Genomic DNA, 20,353 nt, shown 5'->3' on the forward strand with positions numbered 1-20,353 from the left:
ATAGAAAATACACGTTTATTGTATGAAAATGATAAAAAATATTTTATTCCAAGTATTGCCCATTGCTAGCTATACATTTTTCCCATCTCTCTGACAATTTGTGGATACCACGCCAAAAAAATTGTTGCTTCTTTGAGGCAAACCAGTCATCGAGCCATTTTCGTACATTTTCGTAAGAAGTGAAGTGCTGCTCAGCAAGTGCGTGTCCCATCGATGCAAATAAGTAGTAATCGGATGGAGCCAAGTCTGGTGAGTAAGCCGCATGCGAAAGTATTTCCCAACTAAACGCCTCAATCGTTTCCTTGACCGGTTTTGCTGTGTGTAATGGTGCATTATCGTGAAGCAAAATCACTTTGTGTTGCCTTTTTTGATATTCTGGTCGTTTTTCACGCAAAGCTTGATTCAAATCGAGTTGTTGTTGCGTTTGAGCGTCATCCTCATCCAACAATGTTTGCAATTCGCTGTCTTCAAACTTTTTCGATGGTCTTCCACGTTTTTCGTTTCTCACGTCAAAATCGCCACTTTTGAATTTTTTAAACCACTCAAAGCACTGTGATTTACCAAGAGCATGCTCACCGTAAGCTTCGACAAGCATTCGATGCGATTCTGCAGCAGTTTTCTTCAAATAGTAATAGAAAATCAATGCTGTTCGCAAATCGTAGTTTCCAGGCACAAAATTCGACATGTTCAACGCTATTAAAAACTATGCTGTTGTATGAAACTTGTATTGTTGTGAGTTGAAAATCTTTATCAGATATCAAAACAAGAAAATGGCGCCAATGACGCGGTTTGACGATAACTACATTGACAGCTAGGGTCATCTATGGGCAAATTCCGGTTTCATATTTATATACCTGGTAAAGACGTAAATTGTGCGCAAATGCAAATACGCATATGTATATGTATGTCATAGATAAGAAAGGCTAATTATTTTTTCTGCGCTCATGCACGTGTAAAACCAAATGTATACAAAGTGTCATTATATTATCTGTCAGTGACAGATTCTTTGGTAGATCCGAAAAATAAACTCTTTCTCCTCTCGTAAAATTGTAATAAAAGAGCATCGCGTTCATATCTCAGAAAAATTTTTAATTTTTATTAAATATCTTAGCAATTAAATGTCCCAGAAAATTTTTATTTAAATTAAAAGTTCAACAAAAATTAGTGAAAAACAAGATTTCCTCATTAATCTACATTGTCGAAATGGAATTTAAAAAGTTTTAAATTATTCTGACAAATAACTTTTTAAGTAGAATTAAGAATTTTGATAAAAAGTATACAGCGTGTTCCATTTTAATGTCTCACCCCTATGTATAACTTTTTTATTTTTGATTCTAGAAAAAAATGTTTAAGACAAAAGTTGCATGATTTCGAGGAGGCTACATGATAAAAATATGGACTTCACCTTGAGTGACCTTTTCAAGGTGAGATTAATGTGATCGATGTTTTCTTAAATGGAATCCCCCATTTTTTATTGCACATTCTTGTAGCTTATCTCGAGAGCTTTTCAAAACATTTAAATAAAGTATTTTTTCATTAAGTACTTTTTGAGTTATTTTATATCTTAATCTGATATATTTTGATATAAAAAATAAAATATTTCGTAAAATATTTAGTTTTTGATAATCTTACCGTAATACTTTTATGCACAGAATAATGAGACAAATCAATTAGTGTAAAAAAAAAATAATAATAAATAAATAAATACTTGTTTTAAAAAATACATTGGAAATAATTACATACTTTTTCATAAAAATAATTTTTTTTTTTTACACTAATTGATTTGTTTCATTATTCTGTACATAATAGTATTACGGTAAGATTCTGAAATAAATTTGTATGTCGCAAATATATGTCAGTATGTTTTCTTTAATGAGCTAAATTAATTAGAAGAAAATAAATCCAGGAAAAAACAAAACGCAAATATTTGAGCAATAAAATTGTATAATAAAAAAAAATCTATTCGCGTACTTACAACAATCCCCTTAACTCTTATTTTTCAATCTACAGATTACAAAACATTTATAATTGTGTTTCATAAATAATAAACGTACAATAGAAATTTATCTTCCTTTCTTTTATCAATTTATTAATACATGAGTCAATTGTCCCTTATATTTATTTAAACTAATTAATTTTGCAAAAGAGACCTACGTACTGTAGTCACTTATAATTTCTGAAATTACATACGTGAACAATGGTTAATAATTTAAAGGTTAATAGAAACGTGTAATAATGGCGGGACGCTCAATATAGATACACACACCGCAGAAACTAGTAGCAGGTTCCCCGGCCTGCTTGGGTAAAGCTGGGTCGCAATGCTATCGATCTCCACCCACCTGGAGACCTCTATACTCCTGCTCGCAGTCGATGGCTCGCGGGATGAGCGTTGGGCCTCAGGAGAAAGAGAGGGTCGGAAGGATATAAAGGGAAGATGAAGTAGAAAGATTGTGCGTATTATATATATGTATATACATATATATTTTATATACATTTTATATATATATATTGTAGAAAGAAAATCACATATACTCAAGATATGTCCCCGCAGGTCTTACCCTCGACAATAATCGTTTTCCCGGAATGTCGAAAAAAACGAGTCGCACATCGACCTGAAGGTAAGATGCGGACAAATCGACAGGCCCCGCGATGAATTTATTTCAGAGGGACGCCGCCAATCGTGAAGTCACGCACCTCGATGAAAATCCACGAGTGGCAGATCGTCAAAAACGACGATGAAAGCATCCATTTACGCAATAAATTAGTTTTCCGTGATATTTTTTTTTTTTTATTATTATTATTATTATTATTATTATACAACACACATTCGTAAATTAATTTTCTAGAGTAGATTAATTTTTTAAAAAAGAGTATGTATTTGTTTAGCTTAACAATGATATCGCATGCGACGATATTTACTATTTATAAAATAAATGAAAATTTAATTACGAAAAATTATTTTTGATGATAGATATAAGAATTATTTAATGTAATAATTTATAAAGTTAAAAAAAAAAAAACTTGTGTTTGTATCTTAATGTGTGTAAGTATTTTAATATTATGCAATTTTGATAATTCAGTACGTTATCTATAAACCAAAGAATTTCTTTATTTTTCGTGTACTGTTCTAAATTTTTAATACTTAAACTTCTTGAATATTAAAATCAATTATGAACAAATCGTTATTCTTTATTAAAATATTTTACTTTAATTACGTTCCGTCCTAGCATCAATACATTTGACTGTAGAGGATCTACTTAAAGCTCGAATTTGAAATTCAACTGACCGACTTTGAAATTTCAAATTTAAATTTGATAGGATTTTAAATCGTCACGACGCAATCGAGTTAAGTGTTACGGTGAACTTTCGATAATGCAAATGGATAGTCGTGTCAAAGAGAGCTATATTTTCAGAGGAAAAATATTCGATTTCTATAGTTCCTGACTGTGCTCGCTGTATTTCTATTTTTGAAAAAGCCATCTGCATTTACGGTGCGATGCAATTATTTTATCGCGTATCTAATTTTCGCGGCTTGTAATTGAAAACATTTTAATGTTTGTCGTGAATTAAATTATGCGTTCGAAATATTTAGAATTCGTTTAACATGTTTCTCAAACATATAATATGTAACTAACAATTTCCAATATTGTTGAAATTTATTACATAGCCATAATGAATTATGCAAAATTTAATAATGTAAAGAAAAGCGTCTCTCGAGATAATAAATGCAAAATCTATTAATGAACGTAGTTTAACCAAAAATAAACAAAATCGTTTTCTCTCAATTTAACTAAAGAAAAAAAAAACGATATATATATTGTGTTTCTCAAATAATAATAAAAAATTATGTTATTAGAAAATCTAACTTTTTAAAATTAGACAATATCGAATTTCATAAATCAAAATATTTGCAAAAAAACATCGCTTAAAATTTAAATATTTGATACTCTCTCTATTCGACGCTAATCAACGATATACGATAAAACAATTCCAACCAATAATGTCTGCATTTGAAATCGTATTAATATAATAAAAAAAGTGACACAACATTTTATTAGGAAAAATATGATTAGCATATCCGTGGAATTTAATTTTTATAATATAACTATAATGATCAGCAATAGCATTTTCTATTAAGTTCATTTCATGAATGTCTTCAAAAAATTCTATAATTATAATTTACTTATGATTATTTTTTCGTTGGATTTCTCTCTCTCTCTCCTCCCCTCTCCCTCAACCTCTTCCTCCCCTTTCCCCCTCCCTCTCCCCTCCCCTCCCCCCTCTCTCTCTCTCTCTCTCTATGATATTCGATATTTCTTATATTGTATAAATATATTATTTTTATTAATCTAGTTTTTATTTTCTCTTTCTGCGTATTTTTATATATTTTCATGTGAAATCTTTGTAAAATATATACAGGCTGAGGAAAAAATATGGAAACCCTGAAAAATTTCGAAAAATATAAATAAGTTTTACAGAAAATTGTTTCAAATAAAAGTTGTGGGGTTTAAAAAGATCTTGTTGGTAATCGGTGGATCCGGTTACTATAAGCGACACGTGATCTCCACTAGTGTGCCGCCATCTACGCTCATAAGAGCCGGCAGTTGATCTCCGTACGGTTTGTTACGGTTGTAAGCTCACTTAGTGCAATATAAGAGTTGTTCACGGGCTTCGAGTCCGTTAGCAGCTCCATTCCATCCTGTATCCTGTATCCTTTATCCTGTATCCTGTAATCCTGTAGTCCTGTAGTCCTGTAGTCCTGTAGTCCTGTAGTCCTCATTACCCTCTCTTACCTGCTATTGATCTTTCAAGAATTGCATTATCTCCTATAAACCAGTTGATAGCCGTATGACGAGTATTCGTCGGAGCCAATCCCTATACGAAAAAGAAGAATATAATTCCAAATACACGATTGTGATAACTATACATACGTTTTCGTATAATCGCCCTTCCGTGCTAATCTGCTCACAGGTTATGGGCCCAGAACGGATCGGAATAGACATCGGAAGAACGTGAAACGTAATTAGGTTAAGCGCGCCACGTGTTTCTTAAAAAAAGATGGGGGGGGGGGGTAGCAAATCGCATGTTGCCGTGCATATCGCGAAAATGAATATGTCAAGCTACGCACGAATCCAATCTCTCCACAAGGACAATTATCTTCTTCTTCTTCTTCTTCTTCTTCTTCTTGTGAATGGCATCGGGCCTGAGATACACAGGCCCACATGGCCAAGTCGGTGAATATAAATAGTGCTAATGTTGTAGAGATCAAGTTGTGGGTTAGTATCAAAAATTTTATTTAGATGCGAGTTACTGATAGGATGCTACAGAAAGAATTCCTCTTTAGAAGAGGAGAATAGAATTCAAAAATAAGGTCCAAAGGACACACGCGTTACGTGAACATGTCCGTACTCGACCAAGGCCGCAACGGAAGTGAAAGGACAATTATAATACCTATCATAAGGAAGCTACAAATGAAAGCAGTCCTCATAAAAAACAATGGCTGGAAATATATAAGCGGCGAATGCGTGAAAGACGACGCTGGAAACGCTGCATCGGAAGAGGCTGTCAAAACGTGGACAAAGAACGACAATAAAACGAAATCGGACATCATTTCATCGATAAAACCTTTGGAGCTAAAACAAATTAAAGGATGCGCAACATCCCGCGAAGTATGGTCGAAACTGGAATTTATATCAGTCGGAGGGGCCGGGCTCGGAAGGCCACGCTTTTTAAGCAGCTTACGGTATAACGCATGGAAGAAGACGAGGACATACGAGATCACGTGCAAAAATTTATGGACACCGTCGACAAATCGGCAGAACATTCATATCAACTCGAAATTGTTTACGATTATGCTATTATACAGCCTACCGCCATCGTTCGAGAAATTTCGATGCGCCGTCGAATCGCACAACAATTTGCCGTTGCTGGATGCTCCTCGAATTAAAATCATGGAAGAAAGCGATGCTCGGAAAAAGAACACGCGCAATGCTGTTCAGAATGCGATTGCGAAGAAAGGAAATAATTTAAATAAAGAGAGAGCGAAAAAACTGAAATCGGGAAATAAAGAAGATTTCAAGTTCCGTTATCATCGATGCAGGAAAAAAAGGGCACAAGGCCGCAGACTGTAAAAAGAAATAACTCGAAGATTACCGACAATCGGCGAACAGCATCGAAGAAACAATTAATTCTTTGGAAATAAAGACGATAGAAACGATTTCGATCATGCCCGATGTGGACGATGACAAGAGAAACGTGAGCCTGAGTGACGTGTTTCACGTGCCCGATCTTCGTAAGAATTTATTATCGTTTGCGAAAATAACGGACAAAAGTCTCAAAGTCATTTTTAGAAAGAATCGTGCCGTCGTTGTCGATCACGATGGAAACGTTAAACTATGCACGAATCGAATCGGGAACTTGTATTTTCTGTCGGAGCGCGAACGGATCTTGAAAGATTTAAAAATTTGGCAACGTCGACTCGGACATTTAAATGCACTGGATAGTGAACGGTGAACGCAACAAATCTTGCGTGGACTGAACATTGGAAAATGCGAGGGAAAATTGAAATGTGAGATCTGTATTTGAGGGAAAACCGACACGCCATTTCCCGCGACATCGGAAAATCGATCGAAAGAGCTCTTGAAGATAATTCACTCTAATCTCTGTGGTTCTATGCGAGTAGAGTCAAAAGAGGGCGCAAAATATTTTGTCACATTCATCGACGATTATTCGAGATGGTGCGAGATATGATTTCTCCGGAACAAGAGCGATGCCTTCAACGCATTCAAAGAGATCGAAGCATTGGTTGAGAATCGAACAGGAAGAAGGATCAAAACGTTGCAATCCGGCAACAGAAGAGAATACTTGAGCAAGGAGTTTGAAGATTTCGTGAAAACTTGATTTGTCTCATTATTCTGTACATAAAAGTATTACGGTAAGATTATCGAAAACTAAATATTTTACGAGATATTTTATTTTTTATATCAAAATATGTCAAATTAAGATATAAAATAACTCGAAAAATACTTAATGAAAAAATACTTTATTATAATTTTGAAAAGATCTTGACAAGGGCTACAAGAATATGTAATAAAAAATAGGGGTTTCCATTTTAAAAATTCAAGATGATCTTATCCTGACTTTGGCGACACCATCCAAACCCAAACTGATAAGATCAGTAAATAGATCTTTTTAAACCCCACAACTTTTACTCAAAACAATTTTCTGTAAAACTTATATTTTTCAAAAATTTTCAGGGTTTCCATACTTTCTCCTCACCCTGTATAATGACACTTATGACACATATATGTGAGAGAAATCTGTTCTGATATAAAAGATGCTCCTAAAAATATAACTAATATAAAGCATATTTTTATGCACAATAAATATGATATCAGTGATCTAAAATTAGAATAAATAGATCCAATTAATTTTTAAATAGGCATAAAATTTAACGAATTCTTATGTGACACACAATTCCACAACGGTTGCCCGAAATATTGAAAATTAATCAATTATTTTAATCCCTGATTCGCTATTGAATATCATCCCTTTTTAGCGGAGTTATTTCGTCATTAGTTTCATCAATCGCATCGCTCGAGGCAGATTGCGAACGCGGATCGATGATAAAATATTTCAATTATAGTTCGTGCTTATGAAAGATACGAGTGTGTTGATGAGAGATAATTGAAACAATAGTTTATGCAAATATATATATACAAAACAATTATTAAAAAATATTCACTTCCACAAGATTTCTCCCTCGATACCATACAATTTTTATTTCAAACATTTTCTTCTATCTTTAAAACTGTGGAAGTTATTCGGCTGGCCTAACTTAGATGCCTCACCCTGTATATATATATATATATATATATATATATATACAGGTGTGTGGATAAAAACGAGCACATGCCTCAGATAACATGCAAATCCACGAGGGGTTCATACATCAACACGTTCTACCGGTGCGTAAGTTTCCCATTCCTTTTATTACTCGTCTGTTATATGTATGTTCCAATGACGTGGAATACATTGGCATAAAAAGGGTAAAACGGAGACGGACACGCCGGCTGGGAACGGAAAATAAATAATATATTCCATAAGAAGACGCATAGAGAGAGCTGCGTCGCAGCGTCGTGGCGAATGTAATAAAAAAAAGTCGCTCGTAGGGAGGAGGTGATTACTTCCGTGGTTGGTTCTACGATTTTTTTGTAAACCTTCTCCTTCTCTCTCACGCCCGTGATAAGTGGATTGCGCCTACATCAAAGTATATTTTTATAACGACGCAATTTCGTCGCGATGTTATTTCGCATAGGCGACAAGTATGCAATGCATATTACAAGTGTATGAGATCGCATCGGAGATCGTCATATCTGTATATTTGTAGCACTTTAAGATTGTAGAACGTAAAAAAAATTTAGAATAATGTAAAATGTTTCTTTACAATATTCAGTCTACCTATGACAAAATGTTACTATCCATGGTAAAATAAAAGAAATTCCCATTACAATTTTTATTATTATTACATGTATATTATTAATTATTATATACATGCGGATAAAGTAAATACCGGGATAAATATCATAAAATATCTCGACGGGAGTAGATTTTAGAGAAAAATGTTAAATACAAAAATTTTTGGGTATCGAAAGAGTTATCGGCACGATTACGATAACTGTGGCCCCCTATTTGAAAGATCGTTTCTGAAGACATTTTTTCACGAGGAACACGGGAAAAATAGTAAAAAAAATTTCCGACCAATAGTTTTCGAGATGTATCACTTTAAAGTATTGGACATGATAATAAAACGTTACAAAACGGACCCAGTGACCTTGACCTTAACATATGTTGTGAAGATCACTGTCGCGAGTATCTTCCATATATAGCTTCTATCCATGAATGTAATTTTTGATTTATTTTTTATTCAATATTTTTTCAAAATAGACATTTTTTTGTTAAAATTTGTTTATTTATTTTAATTTCCTCGCTTCGCATTGTAAAGTATATGCGTGGACGCAGTGGGTTCCGCCCCCCCCCCTACGGGGGGGCTCCACTTCCGAAAGACTTAACCTAACCCAAACCTATTTCTGATTTAAAACTAAAATTTGGTTTGGGTTACGTTATATAACCCAAACCAAATTTTCGTTTCGAATTAAACTTTAACTTTAAATATCTCAAAAATTATAAGAGACCGCCGATTAAGTTATAAGGAAAAGTTACTCAGGATCATGATCTTGACAACATATATCAAGGTCAACATCGTTGGGTCCGTTTTTATAAAGTTTTATTATCATGTCCAATACTTTAAAATGATATATCTCGAAAACTATTGGTCGGAAATTTTTTTTTACTATTTTTCCCGCGTTCCTCGTCAAAAATGTCTTCGGAAACAACCTTTCAAATAGGGGGCCACAGTTATCGTAATCACCCCGAGTTATCTGACTGATCATTAGATTTTGGATCCGAGGTCTAGTTTCGACCCAGTAAGGCCCAAGTCGATTTTTTCAAGTAGAGACCCATATTTTTTATCGCGGATTTAGGTTCGGGACACGTTTTTATATCTGACATAACCGACAAATATTTGGATCCGAGGTCCCTTTTGGGCCCAACGAGGCCCAAATCAAATTTTTCGATAAAAATTCTACGATGATGCCTACGATGATTTTCTACTTAAAAGAAGGTCAATTAGATTTTAGAGCGCAAGGTCCATATTTTTTCGATACTCAAAAACTATTGTATTTAACATTTTCCTCCAAAACCTATTCTCTTCAAGATATTAATAGGGTTCCGGTGTTTCTTCCGCACCATGTATATATGAGATATATTATTTGAAAAGTTTTTATGCTATTATTATAATTATTATATTTATTTGTTATGTTGTTACTAAGCAAATCAAGATATGCCGACAAATCACAATATCGCGAGATCTTTCCGTTTTTTTAATTTTCATTCATCATTATACACAAATATAAAGTTTATATTTCCCGAATATTCAATTATACAGTTATCTAAAAAATGCAATCTTTTATAAACTTTTACAAAAATTACATAAAATATTGTATCCCATATCAAATGAAATAATCGTGTCACATATATACCATATATGTATATTTATACTATGCTTTATCTTCAAAGGTTCCAGATATAAGAAGACTGATAATCTCGTTAAAATTATTACTATTTTGCTACTGTAACGATGCCGTTTAATGCTAACGAAAACATAGCAAAAAAAAAAAAAACCCCGAGAAAAAGCGCGCAGCCATCGTCACGGAGATGCGCTTCGATAAGCGAAATATCGCGCGGCGGGAAGGTTTATTATCACGCGAAAAGAGCGGGAGAGATGATTTCGCGTTATTTATATCCGCGCGTAAACTGCTATTACCCGCGAATAAATCCTCGAGCAACGGCATTAAAATACGGATTCTCACCGCCGGAGGGGAAATATGCGCAAAACGTGTTTATACGGCGCTGTTCCGCGCTGTCAAATATTTATATGATGCGCTTTATCTTCAAAGGATTCGTACGCTATGTAGCCCGGGAACGCTGATAAACGCATATCGATCGCAGAGAGGGGGAGAGAGAGAGAGAGAGAGAGAGGCAGTAGGTCTGATTATTTCTGCTTAGCGAGGAACTCGGTAAACATGGACTATGCTGGAGAAAGAGAAGCTATATAGCTGGTCGCGAAATCGCCCGTAGTGCGAAATTCATCGACTCGGCCGAAGTAAACTTTCCTAAATACCGTTTGTCGTGGTTCGATTAAAACCTCAGCAGTTCTACACTTTGTGAAATAGAAATGCCTGTTGAAGACCAAGCGATTGCATTCAGATTCTACACTTATTGTTAGAACTACTTGTGGTTTGAATCTGAGTTTCTTCTCGTACATGATAGATTCTGTTTATAGATAGCATGTACGAAATGGTAAAAAAAAAAAAAAAAAAAAATTTAACTTTTAACGGTTACATATATACTTTAGAGAATTAGATATATCAATTAAAATAGCGCGGGACAGAATACAGGGAATTAATAACTTATTAAAGATTATTAAAAACTGTTTTAGAAATAATTGATAGTAGTACATTTTTTATATATTAATTTGTCTATAAAAGCGAAATAGCGAAGAGGTTTATTTCAATTTTTTTTTATTATCTACATTTTTTAATTCTAAATATCCTGAATAAAATCTTTAAAGCGAGCTATGCAAGCATTATAAAGTAAATTAATCTTCCCTCTGGCGCGCCTGGAAAATCGTTAAAATCAGAATCATGGAAGATACAATAAAAGAGAAAATTCAAGATACTGATGTTCAAGAAATCGCTTAGAGCGTTAAATATACAAATTAAGCTTTATGCTTTGCCTAGTAAATTCTTATGTACACACATATATACAGGGTGTGGTATTTATATTGAGACACCAAAATGTCTAAGAAATAAAGCAAGATAGAAAGAAATGTTTCAGACAAAAGTTGTTCGGTTCTAAGATGGTGCCATTAGTTTAACTTTGGATGGAGGCGCTTCGGAGATTTCAATGTCAATTCTGTTTTTTTTTTAAATGGAAACACCCCAATTTTTTTACACAAATCGATTCTTTATTCAATATTCTGCATAAAAAGTTATAGGGGTATGATGGCCAAAAGTTTAATAGTTTACGAAATATTTTATTACTTTACTTCGACATAATTTTACATAAACTATGAAATATCTCATAAAATTATTTATTTTGCAATAATGTTAACTTAATATTTTAAGCTCAAAAAATGAGAGACATCAATTGGTGTAAAGAAAATAAAACAAGATTGACATTGAAATCTCCGAAGCGCCTCCACACAAGATCAAACCAATGGCGCCATCTTATGACCCCCTTAGAACCGAACAACTTTTGTCTGAAACATTTCTTTCTATCTTGCTTTATTTTTTAGATATTTAGGTGTCTCAATATAAATGCCCCACCCTGTATATATATATACATACACTTAAAATAAATAATATATAGATACACATATATAAATATATATAATATAATATATATAATAAATGTATTTAAAATATTAAATAAATAAGTTTTTAAATAATAAACACATAATATAATATTTTTCTTTCTATAATATAGATAGTACTAACATTGTGTACAAAGATTGTACTTAATGAATTTTTTAACGCTATTATGGTCAATATTAATTCCGTATCGTTACCGAATATGAATTTTGGCAAAATATTGTTTAATAATAATTTAAATAAATTTAAATAAAATCACTATGCAAATTTTGAAAAAAACACGATAAAAGGTAACTTTGCATCGTGATTACTGTACCCCAAGGAGCTTAAATCATTGATGCAATAGAATAATGTTGTCTTTTTGATATTTTTCGATTAAATAATAAACGTTAAATATTTCGAACTTTAATCTTTTTAAAAGTTTAATATAATTAAACAATTCGAGAGACCAATAAAATTTAAACAAAGTTATGTATGAACTTAATGTGAGTATTCTCGCTGACATTATCGACATTCAATCATCGGAACTCTGTCAATCTGACATTTCGCACTATGAGAAGCCAAACTCAAATATATCGTATAATTAAATGTTGCTAAGTTATTATTCTAAGCTTGAAATTCTTATTTCTATCAATTAACAAGAAATTGATATTAAAAGATAAAGATGGTGACTTGACATTACGCTGTGGCACCACCGTTCCCAAAAAAAAAAAAAAAAAAAAAAAAAAAAAGAGGCGAATCCTAAACAAAGACAAAATGTTAAATCAGCACTTCCATCTTAATATCAATTTACGGCTAATTAATAAAAGCAATAAAATTGTGAACAGAATAACAAATTAATAATAAATTAGCGCTTAATTGTATCATGCAACCGAATTTAACTTCTCGTCATGGAAATGCCGGATCAACAGAGGCGAGCAACCGTCCACGGAAACAATACTGTACCCAGCAATACAGTATCCGGCCTGAATTGAGAATCGTTTATGATAATCTCGCGCTTTGGAATGCACGATGGAACATAATCCTCGAATAAAGCCGAAAATAATTGAGGCAATCATTCCATTGTAAAAGAAACAGACACGTCTCATTCATGAGTGCGCCGAGAGAAATCAATATCCGATGCCTCCGCGATAATGTCCGAACGTAGGCAAGTTATGACGCGCGCGCGCGCTACCAAGGCGACTGTGAATTTAGAAATTGGGGCAGCGACTATGATTAATCGAAAACTTGTACCGCTTACGCTCGCGCGCCTGCTCTGATTGAAACGTAACGGCCGCATGCACAGCTTAGGGATGCGTGGGATTACTAATGTTTAGGTCAGGCATCAGCAACAATGTTGATGCAATGCAATGGGAGAAGATGAGATATATGACCATCGTAACTAAAACTGTTCGGGTAATTCAATATTAGCTTAAATCTATTTAAACTCAATTCAATTTAATTAAATCATATGTTTCTCATGTTTGATACGCGCATATATCTTGAGCTATTAATATGTATATCGCTAAATCTTTATTTAAATCTAATACGATTCAGACTATTTAATTTCTATATATAAATCTACTAAATTTAATATATATTTAATCTAAACTCTTCGTAAGTTTCAAGTTGAAAAAAACTTACAATTATTTCAATAAACACCGAAGAAATATTTAAATATTATCACGTAAAAAGAATAAATATATAAAAATTTTACATTTATTCGCCAACATATTTTTGAAACCCATCCAAAAAATTTAAATCCAAGCAAAATCATTAATTAAAAAGATTAACTTTCGACCTTCTACTATAATGGAATCAAGCGCAGCCTCATTGCAGATATTTTATAAAATTTTCACAAAGTTTTGGAAAATATATGTGTGTATGTGTGTGAACGATTGTTCTATATCGTTTTCTTTTTTAATTTTTTTTTACAAGCACTTAGATCTTATATATATATATAGGCACTCACTTCTTGAATTTATTATAAAAATACGAAATTAAAAATAGAATCAAAAATTCTTCCAGACCCATTAATATAAGATTTATTATTAATCTCATTTATCATCTATGTCAAAAGTTTCAAGATCAATAATAAGATTAATCAAGTTTTATTTCGTTTAAGAAGCAATAAAGGTGGTCATAATAATTTTAAAAATTAATTTTATAAGAAACATTCCTGAATTATATGCATCTATTGTTATTTATACAAACCATTCATTACATATCTCACCTATTATATATTCTACGACAGAATAAATGTGATGTAAACTAGAGAAGCTAGTAGGGGGCGATGAGTGGCTTAGAGCGTTGAGTCGCGGGCTGACAAGTGCCACGTCCCAGGTTCGATCCCGCTCGGATCTCATCTCACCATATACCTCTTTATAAAAGAAAAGGAGGGGAATGACGGAGAAGGAAAGAAGGATAAAAAGGAGGGGAATAGGAAGGAGACAAAAAGAGGGTTAGGAATAAGGATGAAGGAGGAAAAGGAGCGTGAGGAGCAAAAGGGAAAGAGCAAGAGAGAGGGAAAAGGAAAGCGTTGTGTAAAGCGTTAGGTTAGATGTAGGAGCGTTAGTTGTAAGAGCGGAAATGTGAGAAAATGAAATATATTTGGAAATTTGTAAAGTGTAAGAGTATAAAAATGCAACCTCGTTAAGGAGTCAATAAAGACGTACATACATACATACTATAGAAACTAGTAAATGTGTGATGGACTAAATTTATCAAAAGTGTTAAAAACATCTCTGGATATTACAAAAAACGAATTATTGCTCAGATAGTTTGATATTCTTTATCAAACGTTTAAATAATAGCATATGAATAAATGGATGTACTAATAAATCCATTACCACACATAGCGTAATCGATTCGTTGCCTGTTTCTTTTAACAGGACATGTCGCAGGGGCTGATGACGAAACTGCGTTTCGAAACGCATGTCAAAGCGCGATGCAATGTGACGTGAAGCTGAAAACCGTTAGGTCGCACGAACGCGTTACAAAAGTTATGTAGCACGTCCAACATAGCGACTATATTGCGGAAATACGTTCCTGAAAATTTCATACACAACGCTTCGCCGCGGCAACGATGCGGGCGACTGACGTTTTGAAAAATTCAATTCGCATCTTACCTTTCTTAATATGTCGTATCGCGCCCAACGCCACATTTTCCTGAAACAAACAAATAAGTATTTTATGAAAGAAAAGTTGGCAATATTCATTTCTTTAGCGAAGAAATCTTTATCCTGTAAATTCACTCAAAATATAGATATAATAACTTCGTTTCTCGTTTTTCTCCGGCTTTCATTATCTGCTTAACATGCATACATATGCGTGAATGTATAACAGATATTTTATAAATTATATTAATATAATCGTAAAAATATTAGATCTTCAAGAGTATTAAAAATTGTTACAGAATTAGTAACTTTAGAATTATAAAAATGCAATTTTTCTGTTTGAAATATTGAATATAAACTTCGGCAATATTATCGCAATCATGAAAATTCAAACTATATAACTAAGTTTTATAATTAAAAATTCTTAACTTTTTCGTCATTTCCAAAAATTAAAAATATATTTCTATTTCACATAACTTCTCTGATATGAATATGTATATAGTTCCGTAAAAAGACCAGCTTGTGTGACAGAAGATTAAATTAGATTTATTCATCGTATCTATTCATCTCTCTTTTTTGGTAACAAGGTATGAATGCAGATTTTATCAGCGTATTACCCCATCAATGCTTTTATGTAGCATTGCCTGACTGAAGCAGATTTATCACCTGTATGCTCTCAAAAAAAAAAAAAAAAGATTAATTCTAAAAATTCATTTTTTAAAACGCTATCAATTTGTATTAACTTTCACAGTCAATGAAAAAATGTATTAATTTATATTTTAATAAAATCCTAATTATTTTATTTATTAATAAAATGCAAGATTTAACACAAAAGTTGGAAAATAATAAAATCCCCTTCAAATTCTTATATCAAATTTGACAAAAAATCTCATGTATCTTGTACGTGTTATGGACTTTCCAATATATCCTATAATATGTATTAACGAACGATGAGAGACCTCTCGAAATTCCATACGAAACGTTTGTATTTTATCACGCAACTAATTAAATAGATAAATCAGAGATTACTGCACGGTTATCCCATAAATTTCATCGCATTGCGTAGTGATCATCGGATACCGGAAATGTGCGAAATCATTTTCGGCAAAAGCAAATTACATTGATTCCGGCAGATTATCCCACATTTATGCGTATTTTGCGGTTATCGGTGGAGCGGTCATATTCGTTATTCACCTATTTATCATACTGTCGATTCGAACACTATCATGATCACCACGCTTCAGTGATACGGAGCATATACATTCATTTAACAACGATGATGTCGTCAAGATTTCGATCACCGAAACAAATTGCTTTGTCATAAACCGTTCTCTCATACAAACACACATATAAAAAATAAAATAAGTTAACGAAATTTTTAGCATGTAATTAATGTCATATAGTAAATAGTTTCCCTAGTCGAAAAGCTTCATCAAGAGCTAAAAATAAACATTACTATTACACTTCAAATAAATCACATGTTAATATCTCTTTAATTTTAGATAAATATGTTTTTAAAAACTTTGCAAAAAATATTATTATATAAAATATATTCAATAATAAAAACTGTATAATACTAATGATATAAATATATAAAAATGATAGAAATCTCTATTTGATATAAGAGATTTATTTGATTTTCTTTTTATTATTTATATTTTAATATTTCATAGCTACAAAATATTTTATTACATGCCTCAACGATACAATTATATATATATGTATATATATATATACATATGTGTGTATGCGTGTGCATGTGTGTGTGTAGGTATATACATGTCCATATACAGGGTGGCCCCGAACGTTCCCCAACCAGACTTTGAGATCTTTTAGGAAATTTAATTTTGAACAAAAAGTTTCCTATAAACATGGGTCGAAAAATGCTTCCTTAAGAAATTATCGCTCAAAAACCTCTGATGCAAAGGAAGAGCAAAAGGTGAAAAGAAAATGAAATTTAATAAATTTCTTGAAAAAACGATAAAAATAAAAAATAAAGATCTTTTTCTTTTATAAAAATAAAATAAATTTTTTTAAACTAAAATAGCACGTAATAGGAGAAAATGAATAAAGACGTGAAAAAACTAACTTTTCTCAAAATATCCCACCCTAGCTCCAATATACTTTCGGCATCGAGTAATGATCGATCTAGTCGCTTTACGGATTTCCTCCTGATCCAACTTTAATCGATGTAACAATAAGTAACAAAAGCACTTTTTGTACGTTTGAAACTGGTTATATCAAAATCTATGGAACGTACAACAATCATTTTGATCTCATTTGAAAGATAATTTAATTTTCTACAACTTCTGTTTCGGTATTTTTTGTTAAATGACCCACATTTTCCATGATATTTGGAAAAATGTGTAAAATAATCACGATTTCAGAAGTTTTTGAGCGATAACTTCTTAAAAAAGCATTTTTCGATCCATGTTTATAGGAAATTTTTTGTTCAGAATTAAATTTCCTATGAGATCTCAAAGTCTAGCTGGAACGTTCGGGGCCACCTTGTATATATTTCATGATTTATTATAAATTAATACACGTGCGCACTTTCTCATAATTCTCGTTCCTATAATTTAAAAGATTATTAGTTAATACGTGCGGCAAAAGTTAGTACTAAAAAATAATAAGTTCGCATTTATACGCGTCGCAGGATCAACTACTATAACGTATGCATGATGAATGAACAGATATCCGAGCGTGATGAAGGGATAAATTCACTTAAAACCTCATCCATTATACCGCTTTCTTGCACGAGCACTCGTGTTTTCTAGTTATTTAAAAACCGGGAACCCATTTCGCTTTTTTGTGCAGTTCACCCTACACTTTTGCGCGCGGTTTCGCAATAATCTCTGCAGTTTCGCAAGCCGCACCCACAGCAGACTCATTATGTCTCTTTTGTGTAAGAGAAGAAAGACTTAATAGAGAAGAAAGGCTTAAGGAAGGAAAGACCTAATACTTTAGGATGGATACGCCCTCCAACATTTTTATGTTCCTGCCGTAAGAGAGAGAATCGAATTCTATTAAATGAACAATATTTATGTTACTATTTCTTCACTTTATCGATCTAACAGAACTTAACTTTCTTACGCCATATTAAAAGCCGTTTCTGCATACGTTTATGTCTGAATGAATATTTTAGATTTAAATGAGGTGAATTCAAACACAATTATATACAAAATTCTCAAAAGTATATATTCAGTTAAAGCATATTCAAATCTAAATTGTATTCTGAATCAACATTTAAATGTTAAATGTGAAATAGTAAGATTAAATATTTATTGTGATAATAAATCTTTAATGAATATATATCAAATATGTTTGTTATTAATCAAACAAGAACTAAAAATAGAATTTAGTCCCTCTCAAAAAAACGTTAATTTTCTCCTACACTTGAGTATAGAATATTAGTATTTCTGAAGTACTTCGATCGCATAAAAGAAACGATTTCGCTGATCACGCCGCTACGAAAAAAACTAAATACGAAACAAACAACATTCAAGCACCTCACTGTCCATTGTTTGTATTGTATTGCATGAACGACATGTTCATACGTTAACAAACGAGAATTGTGTGTAATATTCCCCAAAGTAAATCGTTAATGTTTACCGTCACAGAGTAGCAACTTACAATATGTAAGCTTTTTTTTTCCACACACAATTCTCTTTATCGAATAATACAAAATGGGCGAGATAAAATTATTGCATAAGCTTTCACGATAGAGAATGTTGTGCATACTTCATCTATACCTGTGTGCAAACATTAATACTATTAAGTCCAACGTGTGCCAATTACGGCGTAGCGACAATAATTATTGCCAGCGACGCATTAGGAAGTAATGGCCAGAGGCAATATGTCATTTGGTCAATATTTATTTTGGATGTACACGATGGTCGCTTCATCATGTGAATGCGTTTGTATCGATTCGCAATACTTGTTAAATAAAGTTCGTAAATTCCTTTTTTCTCCAACAATAGTAAAATAATAACAAACAACAACAAAGTATCAAGCCATAACTAGATAAATTAAATTAATATCTCCACAAATAAATACCAATAATACTTGTAACTATGTAATAATTTAACAATTTTGAGGATTTAATCATAGAAATGAAAATGTTTTGCAATCCAAAAGCATGATTATTTATATAATTGAGTAATATCAACTTTTTCTCTATTATTATTATTATTAAAAGTATCATTTTAGCTTCAAAAAATTAATTAAATCATGCAATGAATCAATATCAATCTTATCAAACATTAAAAGCAAGTTATACGTATAATAAAACAAATATAACACGATTTCTTAATATATTTCTTTTGATTCATATTATATTATCTATAAATAAATTAACTTTATAATCTTTCAAAGAAAAATATATAATTAAAAATATCGATAGATGGAAACGCGAAGTCTCTCCAAATACACTTATATAACTATCTTAAAAGCGGAAGATCCTCCGGCAAAGTCAGGAAATTTGAAGATTCTACGATCTACGATAACCAACCAACAGGTTTCCCCTTTCCCTCGACCGCATGCTTGTCCAAAGCTCGGCGACCCTCTATAAATCGCGGTCTGGCAAATGGAACTCCCTGAGAAATGCGTTAGGAACGTCGGTGATCGCGGCCGAAGGGAAGCAACCTTTATGTCGCGCACACCGGCTGACTTGTGTCATCGATTACTACTCGTCTCTCTCTCTCTCTCTCAACGGTCTATTTCATGAGAATTTCCAGTAGTTACTTACTTACGTATTAAAGTTTCTTCAACTACAAACATATTCCGTTCATTTTATAGATATTCGTTGGTATCTTAAATTGTTAAAAACATTGCTTGCGATTATTGCAACGTCGAATGGATGTGATTTAAACGATTTAACAGAAGACCGATAAACGGATATCGTAGCTTCTTTTATTCTGCTCAATCCAACTTGTTCGTGAACTGTCGACAGTTTATGCCGACGAAAGCCTGACGTAAGTAAGTTTACATCGCATATCTATAATACAAAATGTATTTCCGAGGTGCGGAAAGAGAAATTCGCTTCGGTCTCCGCGCAACCGCGCCCCGAATTCGTTTCCCCCTTTGTCATTTTTCCATCGCCCCGGATCGTAAAACGAGAACGAGCACTCTCGACGAGCTTTATGCGAATAATTAAAGCTCGAGTAGAATCGCTCGTCACGGTTCTATCGATCCTTTCGGCTGCCATACTTAAGACGAGTAACAAAATTTAGTAGCTGTAAGAACTTCGCGGAAACTTTAATCTGG

General features: G+C 32.7%; 2 protein-coding genes across 4 annotated transcripts in view; both read right to left on the reverse strand.

Annotated features, from left to right (window-relative positions):
• Window positions 1–20,353, reverse strand: part of Nca (neurocalcin homolog) — a 199,552-nt gene that overhangs the window by 141,049 nt on the left and 38,150 nt on the right. The window lies entirely within an intron of this gene.
• LOC138943107 (neuronal calcium sensor 2) overlaps window positions 1–20,353 on the reverse strand; it is a 166,475-nt gene that overhangs the window by 108,373 nt on the left and 37,749 nt on the right. For both annotated transcript variants that reach the window (XM_070313636.1, XM_070313635.1), the window contains one exon: window positions 15,101–15,140. The gene's annotated coding sequence lies outside the window, so the exon portion shown is untranslated. Of the gene's footprint in view, window positions 1–15,100; window positions 15,141–20,353 lie in introns of those variants that run through there.

Source organism: Polyergus mexicanus, unplaced genomic scaffold (genome assembly GCF_030449975.1).
Source record: "Polyergus mexicanus isolate NDT 795.1 unplaced genomic scaffold, iyPolMexi1.0 SCAF_25, whole genome shotgun sequence".
Taxonomy (NCBI): Eukaryota; Metazoa; Arthropoda; class Insecta; order Hymenoptera; family Formicidae; genus Polyergus; species Polyergus mexicanus.